The 14937-nt window shown below is 46.2% G+C and overlaps 1 protein-coding gene across 6 annotated transcripts in view; it reads right to left on the bottom strand.

Moving 5' to 3' along the window:
- Positions 1-14603, bottom strand: part of ARHGEF18 (Rho/Rac guanine nucleotide exchange factor 18) — a 111866-nt gene extending 97263 nt beyond the window's left edge. For all 6 annotated transcript variants that reach the window (XM_027844082.1, XM_027844083.1, XM_027844086.1 and 3 more), the window contains exon 1: positions 14414-14603. The gene's annotated coding sequence lies outside the window, so the exon portion shown is untranslated. The remainder of the gene's footprint in view (positions 1-14413) is intronic.
- Positions 14604-14937: the final 334 nt, after the last annotated feature.

Here is a 14937-nt window from a genome sequence, read left to right as displayed (position 1 = left end):
TGGGAACTTCTTCAAAATGGAGGATCTGGGAGGAGGGGACAGCAGGGGTGGAGGGATGTTTCAGGGTGAGAAGGCTTCTGGGATGTTGTGAAGTCTACAGTCAATAAGTGGGAAGTGAGAAAGTGGAAATAAGAATTTTTCTAGGAATTAGCTTGTGAAAAGGAGAGCTATAAGAAGATAGCTTGAGGTGGCAGGGTCAAGTGATGAATTTTTTTTTTTTGCTTTTTTTTGGTGATGCAATCAGGGTTAAGTGACTTGCCCAGGGTCACACAGTTAGTAAGTGTCAAGTGTCTGGGGCTGGATTTGAACTCAGGTCCTCCTAACTGCAAGGCTGGAGCTGTATCCACTGCGCCACCTAGCTGCCCCAACTAATAATTTTTTTCAAGCATGTTTTTAGGATACAGGAAAACAGTCAGCGGATAGGGAGAGGCTGAATATTAGAGAGAGGGAATCATTGAAGAGGCAAGCTGCTAGAGGAGACAGAGGGATGAGATCAAGGGAATCAGCCTTGGTAAGGAAAAGTATCAGTATAAAGACAGCCACAAAAGGGGAGAGAATGGGGCAAGTTGATGTTGATGGGATTTCAGGTGTAGAATTGAGGAGAAAAGGGTGCTGGTAAGTAGTGGGTTTACTCAAAGTATCAGGTGAGGTCCTCTTCTGTACATTTTTTTTTCCTAAATTTTTAGGCAATTGGGGTTAAGTGACTTTCCCAGGGTCACACAGCTAGTAAATGTCAAGTGTTTGGCCTGAGGCCGGATTTGAACTCAGGTCCTCCTGACTTCAGGGCCAGTGGAGGTCTGAAATACCTGCTTAAGGGAGTGTGTTAGATAATCAATCAGGAAGGAATAAAAGGATAATGAGGACCCAGTCGAGATTAGATCACAAACTTATTGTGGTCCCAATCAGAAATAGACTTAAAGAAAACTGCAGATGGGAGTGATCCCAGGCTCCCAATAAAAGTGTTTTTGGCCTGGGGCATTCTTCTACTAGCTTTCCCTGATGCAGGGCTCTCCCACACCTTAAATCCACAGCATCCTGTGGTCATGGAGATCAAGGAGGGGAGATGATCCAGGTTAAACCCATGGTCTTAAACCTCTGGGTTGGGTAGTAGGAGCAGTCTGTCAGTGTTCTGGCTCTAGTAAAGATATTCTGAGGCAGAAGGAGAGGGGGACAAAGAAAAAGACAAAGGGGGATGGGAGGGAGGGAGAAGAGACAGATGAAAGGAAAATGAGAGAAGGCAGATAAAGGAGGGATGAGCTTTGGGGAAGAAGAGGAAAAATAGAAAGACAGAAACTTCTGGCAGGGAAGAGAGCTTGAGACTGGACTTTGCAGTTAGTTAAGGAAAGGAAGGAGCCAGGATGTCCCCAGGGCAGGACCATGGAGAGAGGCCACTGTCCCTGGCCAGCCCAGCCCAGAAAGTCCCACAGAGGGATACAGAACTCATCCCTTGGGACTTCACTGGCAGCCCTAACCTAACCCCCATATATGGTGCTCCAGAACCCTGAGCCCAGCCAGCTCTGGAGGGCTGAGCAAAGCCTCCATCAGGGGCTGTTGGCTTCCTTCTTCGGCCAGTGCCCTCCCAGCTAACAGCACTATCACAATGCTTGCAATGTAAAGCAGCTCCAAAGAGTTTACAATTTGCTATACAGACGTTTCCTCATTTAATCCTCCCCAAACCCTTAAGTAGGAAGTAGGCAGGGCCAGGATTATTATCTCCAGGGAGAGGATGTGTTTAGGACTTGGAGCAGTGACAGAGCCAGTACTTGAACCTGGGTCTCCTGCCTCCCAGCTCAGGGTGCTTGCCACCCTCATAGTTACTTCCGAAGTCTAGCGTGGGGGTCTTAGGCAGAGTGGGTATAACATCTATTAGAACCCGTTCTCTAAGCTGGGCCCTGAGGGCCGTTGCCAGAACCTTGGTGGGAAACTGATCTTTCTTAGCTGTTCCCTGAACTCAAATGGAGGGGGAGGGGCACTTCACATTAGCCTCAGTGGGAGCTTTAAAGACAAGAACCCTGAGGAGTGGATTGCTGCAAGGTTGGTCCTGGGTTGGGTGAGTGGGGACACGGTGTGGGAGGGAGGGAGAAGGGAGGCTGGAGAGAAAAAGAAATCACTGTTGGATGCCCAGTTAACTTTGGTCCCTGCCTCACTGGCCCCAAAACAGACTCTGAGTTTTCCCCATTCCCCACTTTGCTCCCTCAGCTTCACAGAGATATCCTTCCTATTCTCCTCTGCCTTCTTCATGAAGTCATGTCCCCCCACCCCACCATCCTTTCCCAAAGTCCAGGGAGCCCCGCCACCCCACAGAAGCTGCCTTCACCCTAACCTCCCTGAGCACACTTGCAGCTGGAAACCATAAATGGGTATTGTTAGCACAACTGTTCCCCAGCCTGGAAGGGGGAGGTTCTTTTAAATCCACAATCTAGGATAGGCCTGGGGGGTGGGGCGTGATGGGCTACAAGGAGGGTGGGCCATAGAGACCTGGGGGGAGACCATCACCCTCATCTGTTTCCCATGGGGGGGGGGGGACTCCTTTCAGCAGACACCAGAACTCCATCACTGATTAGGGCTCAGCTCATCAGCCTTACCTGCCAGAGAAGGGCTAGTTGAGCAAACCCAGGGAGGCTAGAAATGTGCTTATAGTGGGAAGGAAAGGACCAGAAGGAAAAAGTGGAGTCCTTTAGAAAGCAGCCTTTGAATGCTGCAAAGCATTACCTATTCATTCTGCTAGCTCAATCCAGGTTAGTTCAAAGGTTAGAACACAGTATTATTGAGAAAAAGGTTCCAGGTTATATATTCATAGTATCGGGAAGCTTCCCTCTTTTTCCCTGGTCCTAGGCTGAGCCCCAACCCCAAACTGGGATGAAGGGGATGGATATTTGAAATTGGTGCTCTCCAGGGGATCATCAAGGCTTCCCAATTCCTCTTCAACATCAGACACAGAATAAAGGGACTGTAGATCAAGGGGAGAGCTACTAGGTGTATCTCTGTTATTATAGTTGATTCCTATTCCTGGTCTATGCCCATCCTCAGCCCCAATTCCATCCCCCTCTCTGATCACCTCTGTCCCAAACCAATCCTCATCACCATGTCTCCAGTGCAGTCCCCATTTCTATTCTTAACCCTGCCTCGACCTCCCAACTCCATCCCTATCAGATTCATTCTAATTCCTAAACCCTTCTCCATATCTAATACATAGGGTACTGAACTCGGACTCAGGAAGGTCTGGATTCAAATCCCACTTTATTTACTAGATATGTGACCCTGGACAAGTCACTTAACCTCTTTATGCCTCAGTTTCCTCATCTGTAAAATGAGGGGATGGTATTCTATGATTTCTAATGTCTGTTCCAATAAAATCTATGATCTTCTGATTCCTCTCCATCCATTCCTAATCCTCATTCTAACCCTGATCTCTAGATCTCCAACCCATTCTCCATCTCCATTCCTAACCCTACCACAATTTCAGCCCAATCACCATTCCCATACCTCCAAACCCATTCCCAGAAAGGAGCTGGGTGGCCCCCTGGATAAAGTGCTAGGCTTGGAATCAAGAAGACCTGCATTCAAATCCTCCCTCAGGCACTTACTAGCTGTGTGACCCAAGTTTGCCTCAGTTTCTTCACCCATAAATTGAGGAGGTTGAACTTGATGGCTTCTAAGGTCACTTCCACCTCTAAATCTATGACCCTATCTCTGATTTCCATTCCTAAGCCCACCCTTATCCCCTTCTCTGTGTCCCCAAACCTCTCTCATTCCTAACCCCAATTCCATCACCATCTCTCACCAAACCTTATCTCCATCCTTCACCCAATTCCAATTCCCAGCTCCATTCTGACCACCATGCCTGCAGTCACCCTCTGCCCTGATGGCTGTTCAACAGGTTCAGAAGAGGAAATGGTAGGAATCACAATTCCCTCAAAGAACCCAAGTCTTTATTTCCTTTTCCCCATTCCTGGCTTACTTTTCCCAAAGGATAAAGCAAGGCCTGAGAGAAAGGGAAGTCTGGGTTCAGTGTCCCCTTAGGCAACTATAAAGCCCCTCGAGGACTTGCATTCATCTCTCTTATCTGCCAGAACTGGAAGCAGATTACACACTTTTTCATTTTACAGAATTTCATTTAACCTACCTTTTTCATTTTACAGAAAGGGAAACTGAGGCCCAGAAAGGCAAAGGGATTGGCCCAAAGTCATGCTTATTCTTCCTCCCTGAGACATCAGTATGCATCTCCAGCTCTGCCCTCTGAATGTCTTTGTGAGGGCTCCCAGGGGACCTCCAAACTTTAAGGTGAAAGAATGAAGCATATTAGGTGGCCATTTAGGCTTTGCTGAGTGGAACAGGGAGGTCCACAAAGTCATAACCTTGAGTGACATCAGCCCTGCTCCTTCCTCCTTTACTGCCTCCCCCTCTCTCTCTCATACAAGGACATCGGACGGGATGGGTGGTGTAAATGGAGCGAGGTCTGACGGGACCAGACGTGCCAGGCTTGGGGCCTGATGGAAGGTGCTGTCAGGAAATGGAGGGGAGGGGGGGAGGGGAGGGGACTCAGCATTAGTCACAGACCTGCTCCAGGGGGAAGGAATGCGTTACTAAGGAGGAAAACATGTGCCAGGAAGCTCTGTTTATTTCTGTATTACCTTAGCCTGGGTTTCCTAACCTACCTCTAACTGACCCCTTTCTGGCCTGGCCTGAACCCCTCCTCATTGACCATTCACCCTTATTCTGACTGACCGTGTCTTTGTCCTATACCATCCCCCTTCCAACCAACCACAGCCTCCCGCTCTGACTCCATCTCATCCCATCCCACCCCCACTGACCATTCACACTGCTGCTATAAGTGATCTTTGTCTTCTCCTGTCCTGTCTCATCTCCTTTTCTGCTGACTGCCGGCTCCTGCCCCGGCTGATCGCCACAATAGCTGGCACATAGTAGGTGCTCATCACTTTCCCCACATAATGTAATTCTTAGGTGCCTCATGTTGCCCCTGCTGACTTAAATAAACTGTCAGTGTTTGCAGGAGGTGGGGAGGGGGAACCAAAAAACATTTCCTCTGTGCTAGAGAGGAAGTCTTGGACAAATCTGAGACAAAAAGCTAGTGGGTTCAGAGCATACATTGTAAAAGCTTAGGGCCTACCCTGAGCTGAGCAATGGTGGGGGGGAGGGAGGGGTTCGAGCCCTGTGCCTGAAGATTGAGGATGTCTAGAACCACAGAAAGGATGTCAGAGCTAGGGGAGGTTAGGTTAGATCATTTCTAGAATCCCTTCAAGCTCCAAAACCTATGATCTTATGAATTCTAAGAGCCCAATACCTTTATTTTACGTATGGGAAACAGAGATCTACCCAAAGTCACGCCATTAAGTCAGACTAGAACTCAGGTCTGTCCGACACTCTCTCCACTGCATTCCCTTTCCCCGCCACAGCGACTTGCCCAACTGACTTCTGGGCCCAGGTTATCGGACCCCAGAAATAATTCTGGAAAGTATTCAGCACCCTTAGAAAAGAAACCCAGAAAAGACAGTGTCTCTGAAGGAGGAACGGGCTTGGCTGGAGTCTTAAGTCATAGAACCATTGGTTTAGAGCTGAAGAAAGATGAGGCCCAGAGAGATGACTTGCTCAAGGAAACTACAAGTAGTCTGAGCAAGGATCTGGACTTGAACCCAGGTCCTCTGATCTAAACCCAGCCCTCTTTCATGGGTGAATCTGATGTAACCTCAGCCACAACTGGAGACAGGCCTGAATTAGCCCTAGGGAGACGGGCTTAGCCTAGAACTCCGGAGAGCAGATGAGGTCCTCAGACTATGGTGTGGGAGACAGTCAACTCCAGAAGCCAGGTATAAGGCCACACATCCTTAGGGGTGATGATTTATGGGCCGTTCCTTCTGTTTCCAGCTCCCACCCAAGTCCATCCGTTCAGCTGGGGCCCGGAGAGGACACAAGGACCCAGGAAGCCTACAAACTCCTGGTTTTGGCAAATGGTCTTAGCCTATTCTGAGCTCTTCCTTCTCAAAGTCTCCAGAGACCTAGGAGCCCAGTGCTCCCACCGACCGAGAAGAGACAGTTCAAGCATCCATGGGTACTAGACTGGCTTCTATACAAGAACAAAGGGGGATCCGAAGGTTCCTCCATGCCCCAAGCACAAGGCTCCCCTCCTCCAATTCATACCTCTCTTGAAGGTCCACCTCTTCATCCACAGTTTTGAGAAAGAGGGCCAGGAGTGATTGAGCACAGAATCCACCATCAGGATTCCCTCTGGGGATGGGGATGGGGCCAGGCTAAGAGCAACTTCTGCCTGAAGAAGCTTGAAGGACCCAGCAGACAGTGCCTGCTCTAGTTCGGGCTGCAGCCCTGGAACAGGGGCTGCCAAGAGGGGGGTAGGGGGGTGGAGACGCCACCCGCCCGCTCAGCCCGCCTGGATCAGCTGATGGGAGCCAAAGCCAGAGGCAGACAGATGCTGGGGGAGGGAATGCTCCTACCTGAGCTACACTGGGGCCCCAGCTGGCCCTGGGCCCCGGGCTACTCAGAGACCCCCGATCTGCCAACAGTGACCTTCAAAGAATGACCCTCCATTAACCCTGCTCTGGATTCCCTAGGACTCAGTCTGAGCCTCAGCTTTCCACACTTGGTCTTCCGACTTGAGAAACGGGGGCTGGGGGAGGGCAGGAACCAGGAGTACCTCCCACCCTGGGAATGGAGCCCAGAAAAATCCTTCCCTCATTCTCAGGTGGTTGAGGGGGGCTGGTAAGGGGGAGCAGGCAGGCCAAGGCTTAGACCCCTTTTCACGTTCTGGGTGGCCTTGGGCTAAACAATTTCCTTCTCAGTGCCTCCATTTATCTGAAAAGGGGAACTGGACCCAGTGATTGGAGCAAATGATCTCTAAGGCCCCAACAGACAGTGAGTGACAAGCCTGGGCTGGTTCACTGCCCCTGGGGTCTTACCATTGCTCAGCCCAAGAAGCGGACCTCATAATTTGGTTCAGTGCTGCCATCTGGTGGCAGAAGAGCTTCAAACACATCCCCGGCTCTAAGTGGCTCAGCCCACCCATTTGGCCAAGGGCCTCTGAAGAAGGGCCAACCCTCCAAAAGGGAGGACAAGTGGTTGGCCACATTGTGCCGAAGGAAGGCCTCACATTCCACCATTAGTCCAGTCCCCTGGTGGATTAAGGTGCTAAAAGTGCCATTTGGAATGAGGGTGTTCCCTGGTATTTATTACCAATACTTAGATCGTTGAGAGATCATAGGTTACTGAATTTCAGACCTCAAAGTGCCCTTGGAACTGAGGCTCTTAATCTGGGGCCTGTGAACTTGGTTTAAAAAAAAAAAGAAAACATATTCTCTAATAACTGTAATTCAATATAAAGAGGTTTCCTTTGCAATCCTGTGTGTTTAATTTTATGCATTTAGAAACATGAGTCAGAGAAGGGGTCCAAAGACTTCACCAGGCTGTCAAAGGGGTATGTGATGCAAAAAATAAAAAATTTTGCCTGAGAATCATTGACTCGCATAGTCACATAAGTGGCAGAACTAGTCCTGCTACCAAATGCAATGTTCCTTCACCTTTCTGGCTGCTTCCTGGCACAGATTGCACAATTTAAACAGCGTTAGAACAGAGAATGTCAGGTAAGGGAAGGATGTTGGAACATAGAACATAGACTGTCAGAGCCAGGAGAAATATTAGAGCACAAAATGTCAGAACTGGGAAGAGATTTAGAGCCTAGAATATCAGAGGAAGAAGGAGGAGGAGGAGGAGAGGAAGAGGAGAAGAAAGAGGAAGAAGAAGATGGAGAAGAAGGAGAAGGAGAAGGAAAAAGAAAGAAAGAAGAAGAAAGAAAGAAGGGAAGAAGAAGGAAGGAAGGAAGGAAGAAGAAGAAACTGTGGACTTAAGAACTCTTATCAATGCAAAGACCAGTCACAACTCCAGAAGATAGATGAAGCAGGATTACCGGCTCTTGGTATAGAGGTGATCAATCAACTGGGGTAAACTGGAGACTCTCACTGTTAGGAAAAGGCAATAGAGCTAGGCTGCAGCTTTCTCATTGGACTGTTGTTGGAAGTCCTTGAGAAGGGCTTGCATCTCAGGATGGTCGTGGGGTGAACCTCATCATAGGTTTCTAGATGCAGGGGCTTCACCCTGTGGGAAGCAGCATACTGTGCATCTGGTAGTTATGGGCAAAGGCTAGGTAATGTAATCTATCAGTGGGTCCTTCTCTTCTCATGGGGTTCTCAACCTTCTCCTTATTTCAGAAGGGGGTTATTTCTTCCTAATAGTGGCTTGGACCCTAGTGTCCCAGGGATGGACTTCTGATGGCTGCCAGTCCTTGGTCTAACAGCCCTGGAATTCCTGGCCCCAATTCTATGCTATCTGTTCTAACCGCATTCGGCAGAGAGGAAATACCGACAGATATCTTTGGTGATGACCAATGCCACTCCTTGGGGATTGAGGGGAGGGACTGGAATGACAATTTCCTTGCCTAGTTTCCTTTGTAGGACCTTCAAGGGGTCTGCCTAGGAATTTGGGAAGCAAAAACCCCAAGGGCTAAGACTTTGGCCACAGCAACACCTACAATGGCAACAAAAGCAGCTGGCAAACATCCTCACATAAAGAAAGTTCATTTTGAGTCTTTGGCACTCGTGGTGAAAATGAAAGTCAGTGACCTTCCCTCGGTCCCTCTACGGCTGACTAGGCTGAGGTTGCAGGCGTGTTATCTTGTCCAGTCAGTCTGCCCCTAGGCACTGTCCCTACTCCTTAGGGTCTGTGTCACCGGACTTTCTATCCACAAGACATATGGGAAACCCTTGTCTTGAGACACACAGGACTCGTCCAGAATCTGTAGAACCACCCAGTGGACTAACAGTAATGTAGTCCAGCAGTAGTCCACTGAAACACCGATATATACAAGCCAACAAACCTAAATTTGAGTCAGAAACTTGCAGAGCTCAGTCTAGGAGGGCAGTGAACAGATCTCTCCTTAGATCACAGAACTTTGAAAGTATGAAAATATAACAGGCCCCCAGACTGAGCTGTGAAAGCAGCAGAAGGACATATCAGGTCAGATATTCCCCCACTCCCACCCCCAGAAGTAAGCAGAGCCTAACACCACCATAAAGTCCAAAGTCAAGAAGTAGGCTAGAAGAATAAGTACACAAACAAACAAAAAAAGAACTTGACCATAAAAAGCTACTACGGGGACAGAAAAGTTTAAGACATATGTGTAGAAGAAGATAATGACTTGAAAACATCTACAAGCAAAGTTTCAAAGAATGATGCAGATTAAACACAAGCCTAACAAGAATTTCTAGAAGAGCTAAAGAAAGAGGTTAAAAAAAGAAAAAAAACAAGCAGAGCAGTAGAGGAAAAGTGGGAAAAGAAATAAGAGCTATGCAAGAAATTTATAAAAAGAGTATTAATAGCTTGATAAAAGAGGCACAAAATCTTACTGAAAAAAATAAGTCCTTGAAAATTAGAATTGGTTGGGGCAGCTAGGTGGCACAGTTGATAGAGCACTGGCCCTGAAGTCAAATCCTGAGTTTAAATCCGGCCTCACACCAAACACTTGACACTTACTAGCTGTGTGACCCTGGACAAGTCACTTAACCTCAATTGCCTTAAAAAAAAAAAGAAAGAAAGAAAGAAAGAAAATTAGAATTGGCTAAATGAAAGTTAATGACTCCATGGGACATCAAGAAATAATAAAACAGAGTCAAAAGTTTAAAAGAATAGAAGAAAATATTAAATATCTGATAGGAAAAACAACTGACTTAAAAAATAGGATGAAAAAAGATAATTTTAAGAATCATTGATGGGTATGGAAATCTATCTTGCCCTATAGGAAAATAAGGGGGGAAGGGGACAAGACAGCAGGGGGATGATAAAGGGGAGGGCAGATTGGGGGAGGGGATAATCAGAAGCAAACACTTCTGAGGAGGGACAGGGTCAAAAGAGAGAATGGAATAAATGGGGGATGGGATAGGATGAAGGGAAATATACTTAGTTTTTCACAACATGACTACTATGGAAATGTTTTGCATGACTACACATGTGTAACCTGTATCAAGTTGCTTGCCTTTTCAATGAGAGTGGGTGGGGAGAGAGGAAGGAAGAAAATTTGTAACCCAAAGTTTTAAAAACATGTGTTAAAAAAATATTGTTTTCACACGCAACTGGGAAATAAGAAATACAGGAAATGAGGTGCTGACATATATCCTGCCCTACGGGAAAATAGAAGGGGTAAGGGATAAGAGAAGGGGGGGAGAGATAGAAGGGAGGACAGATTAGGGGAAGGGGTATACAGAATGCATGCCATCTTGGGATGGAGGGAGGGATGAGATGGGGAGAAAATTTGGAACTCAAAATCTTGAGGAAGTGAATGTTGAAAACTAAAATTAAATAAATTAAAAATTTTTTTTTTAAAAAAATCATTGGACTACATGAAATCCATGAGCAAAAAAAATGAGCCTAAACATTATTTATTTCAAGAAATTATGAAGGAAAACTACACAGATTTCTCAGAACTAAAGGATAAATTACAAACTAAAAGAATCCACCAGTCACCTCCTAAAAGAAACCCCCACTAAAAGGAACTGCCAGGAATATTGTAGCCAAAATCCAGAACTCTCAAGTCAAGGAGAAAGGATTGCAAGTAGCCAGAAAGAAAGAATTCAAGTACCATGGAGCTATAGCCAGGATCAAGTAAGATTTATTCTAAAGGAATAGGGGACTTGAAATACGATATTCCAGAAGGCAAAAGATCACCACTAAGAATAACCTACCCAGCAAAACTAAGTATAATCCTACAGGAGGGAAAATGTATATTTAATGAAATAAATCCAATAAGGAATTCAAGAAATATGACCCACATGTACAAAAATATTTATAGCAGCTCTTTCTGTGGTGGCAAAGAATTGAAAATTGAAGGGATGCCAATCAATTGGGGAATGGCCAAACAAGTTGTAGTATATGAATGTAATGGAATACTATTGTGCTATAAGAAATGCTGAGCAGGCAGACTTCAGAAAAACCTGGAAAGATTTGTATGGTCTGATGCTGAGTGAAATGAGCAGAACCAGGAGAATGTTGTACACAGTAACAGCCACGTTATGAGACGACTAACTTTGATAGACTTAACTCTTCTCAGCAATGCAAGGATCTAACACATCTTCAAAAGTCTCATGATGGAAAATATTATCCACATCCAGAGAAAGAACTATGGAGTTTGAATGCAGATTGAAGCATACTATTTGCTCTTTTTTTTCTTTTGTTTTGTTTCTTCTTTCTTGTGGTTCCTCCTATTGGTTCTAATTCTTCTTTACAACATGACTAATGTGAAAATACATTTAATAAGAATGTATATGTAGAGCCTATTTCAGATTGCATGCCATCTTGGGGAGGGAGGTGGGGAGGGAGGGAGAGAAAATTTAAAACTCAAAAGCTCATGGAAGTGATTGTTGAAAACTAAAAATTAATTAATTAACTTAAAAAAAGAATTCCTTATGAAAAGACTAGAGTTGAATAGAAAATTTTTCTATTTGACATTGAAACACAGGACTCAAAAGAAACATAAAAAGGTAAACATGAGTGAGAAATCAAAAGTGTTAAGATTAACAATGAAAAGGTTAAATTGTTTACATTTTTATATGGGGAGATGATACCTGTAACCTCTCAAAATTTTATTACTACTAGGGGTGATAAAATCCTTAGTATTTTTAGGGATCTTAGAGGTAGTAGAATTACATAGAGAACCTGGTGATTCTATTGTATTTGAATGATCTCAAAAGAAGAATGGAAAGGTGGGGAAGTAAAATGCACTGAGAGAAGGGTGAAGAAAGAGGAAGAACAGGGAAAATTATCTAATATAAATGAGGCAAGCAAAGAGTCTATACAATGGAGGGGACAGCGGTGGGGAGCAGGCAATGCTTGAACCTCATTTTCACTTGAATGGGTTCAAGGAGAAGAAAATACATATACACATGTAGTTGGATACAGAAATCTACCTTAGTTGATAGGAAAGCAGGAGAGAAAGGGGTTGAGAGAAGGGGTAGGGAGGGGGGAGAATAAGAAAGTTGTTTTTGTCGTTCAGTCATTTCATTTGCACCCATCTCTTCATAACCCCATTTGGGGTTTTCTTAGCAAAGATACTGGAGTAATTTGCCATTTCCTTTTCCAGCTCATTTTACGAATGAGGAAACTGAGGCAGATAGAGGTCAAGGGACTTGTCCTAAATCATACAGTTAATAAATGTCTGAGGCCAGATTTGAACTCAGATCTTCCTGACTGCAAGAAGTTGGCTGCTGCTATATCCCATTGTACCACTTAGCAAGAACAGGTCAGTGGAGAATCAGCAGATGGCATCTCAGAAAAGAATAAGCAAATGGCATTGCAAGAGAGAAACTGCATGGCAGAAGACACCTGCCTATTTCAGCTTAGCAAAGAAGGTAGCAACACTGGAGGTAGTGAGGGGTTCTACCTGCAAAGAATCCCAAAGAGCATAAGTTGCCTCAGCTTTGAGGGTGCCCTCTTCCATACATGTTCCCTGACCACATATGTTCTCTCTCTAGTGGTGGGATAATGTGCCCCTCTATGTACGGGGATATTTTCTTTGTCATTTATCTTGCCATGCTGTTAAGCTACATGCCTTTTGCTCTGAATGTGTTCTCTGGTTTGTCTGGTAAAAGAGAAAGACAGATGGGGGTTCATATGTATACACATATATGAGTTGTGGTTTTTGAATAGATGCTGACTCACAGAGTTCCTTGAATCTCAGGCAGCTTTCAGGGTGCTCACTTTTGAGGGGAAGGAGGAAGAAAAAAAGGAAGAAAGGAGGGGGGGAGGGGAGGGAGAGAAAGGAAGGAGGAAGGGAGGGAAGAAGAGAAGTAAATATTTATTAAGAGTTTAAAACTCCAAATGGCGTAACAAACAGTTGGACACAACTGAAAGATAACTGGACAACATCAACAATGTGTCAGGCACTGTGCTGATAATAATAATGATAATAATAATAATAATAATAATATTTATAGAGTACCTACTATGTGCCAGGCATTGTACTAAGTGCTTTACAAATATTGCCTCATTTGATCCTCACAACAACCCTGGGAGGTAGATGTTATTATTATCCCCATTTTAGCATGGAGGAAACTGAGGTAAATAGAGGTTAAGTGACTTGCCCAGGGATATACAGCTAGTAAGTGTCAGAGCTAGATCTGAATTCAAATCTTCTTGATCATCCCTTGACTATCCTCTGAGTCACCTAACTGACTCAGTCTACATAGAGAGGAAGAAACTGAAGACCCAATAAGAGAAATTCCTATGAAACAGAAGGCTTATTAGACATAGCTTCTAGAGGTGAGGAAGAGCTCAAGACCTGTCTTTTCATTCTGTAAACAAAAGAACTGAGCACCAAAGAGATGCGTTGACCTGCTGGAGGCCACACAGGTTGCAGGGGAACCAGAGTTTTGAACAGAATGCATAGCTCTTTTTGTTAGAACCCACTGCCCCAGAGGAGGCTTCCTGAAGCTGGGTCCTCTAGAGACTCTACCCCGTCCCCTGAGCTGTTCTTTCTCCTGAGTCTGTATCCAGCTACCTCTGCTTAGGGTCGTGTCAAAACTGAGTCAGAAGGCCCTCTGCAAGCTTGGGCTGCTGAAAAGGTCAGGCAGGCACACCAGCCTGATGTAGACAAACCATGGTCCAGAAAGGACCCAGAAGCTGCGTCATGTCCCCCGCTGGCGGTGCTGGTGGATGTCAGAAATACACCCACAATCTACTTCCTCTCTCTGGTCCCTGGGCCCCAGCTGGCCCCAGCCGGTCTGACCCATCCCCAACTATTCCTATTTTTTTCTCATCCCTGCAGTCCCCCTTGGTCAGAAATAGCAGTTGGGAATCACAACGTCTCTCCTCCACAGACCTCAGAGGATCAGCCTCAGGGTCTGGCTCCGATATTTTACCTCCCAGAAGCCTAGGCGCAACTTAAACCTCTTAGCACACAAGCCATAGACAGAAGCCAGCGCAGGCCCTTGGGACCTAGATGTCATTCCTTCTCCAGTCTTCGTTCACATGTCTGTCCTTCCCAGAGATGCCTCCAGGTATGTCCTCTCTAAAGACCACAGTCAGTCAAAAACCATTTATTAAGCACCTACTATGTGCCAGGTACTGTCCTAACTATGAGGGATACAAAGAAAGGCAAAAGACAATGCCAGCCCTCGAGGAGCTCCCCATCAAATGGGAAAGACGACGGAAAAAGATCCTTACGATGTCTCTCCTCTCCCCAGAGACCCCACAACACCCACTTTCTCTCTGGACTGCCTCTGAGAGCACAGCCTTCAGTCCCCACACATCTGTCCTACACTGAGACCCTCTGCAGTCTTGCCCCAGATAACTGCCCCCTCCAGCTGTTCATTCTCTGGTATCCCCAGAGCCAACTTACCTTGCTTTGAGAGGTCTTTCTGCTACTGACAAAAATCGCAAGAGGTCCATAGAGTGAGTCCTGCAGAGCAGGGATCCAGGGTGTCATCTCTGGTCTAGGTTCGGAGAAAGGGTACCTAACCACAGGGCTGACCCACCCCTGCCAAACTTCCTCTTTTCCAAATGACAAAGGCACTGTTCTGCTCCCCTTCCTCAAAAGCACTCTCCTCCCCCACTTCCCTCCTTCCCCTCTTCCCCCCTCCTCCCCAGCCTTCCTCAGCCTTGCACCCTGCAGCTCTGGGCTCCACTGGCCTGTTTTCTCTCTGCTGGGACCTGCAAGTTCCCTCTTCCTGCAGCCACGTGGGGCTCCTAGTCTGCAGCCTGGCCAGGTCAGATCTCGCGGCCTCTGCTTTCTCTCTCTCTGGGCATAGTAAGGGCCAAAACCTGCTTGGAGAAAAAAAAGGCAGCTTCTCTCCCCTCCAGCCAGGTCTTGGGTGGCTCCCTTGGGGTGGGGCAGGTGGTAAAGGTGGGGCTCAAGGGTGGAGC

The sequence above is a fragment of the Vombatus ursinus genome, unplaced genomic scaffold (genome assembly GCF_900497805.2).
Source record: "Vombatus ursinus unplaced genomic scaffold, bare-nosed wombat genome assembly UNPS02014935.1, whole genome shotgun sequence".
NCBI classification, from domain to species: domain Eukaryota; kingdom Metazoa; phylum Chordata; class Mammalia; order Diprotodontia; family Vombatidae; genus Vombatus; species Vombatus ursinus.
The sequence above is the reverse complement of the archived record's forward strand: the minus strand, read 5'-3'. Positions and strand labels throughout refer to the sequence as shown.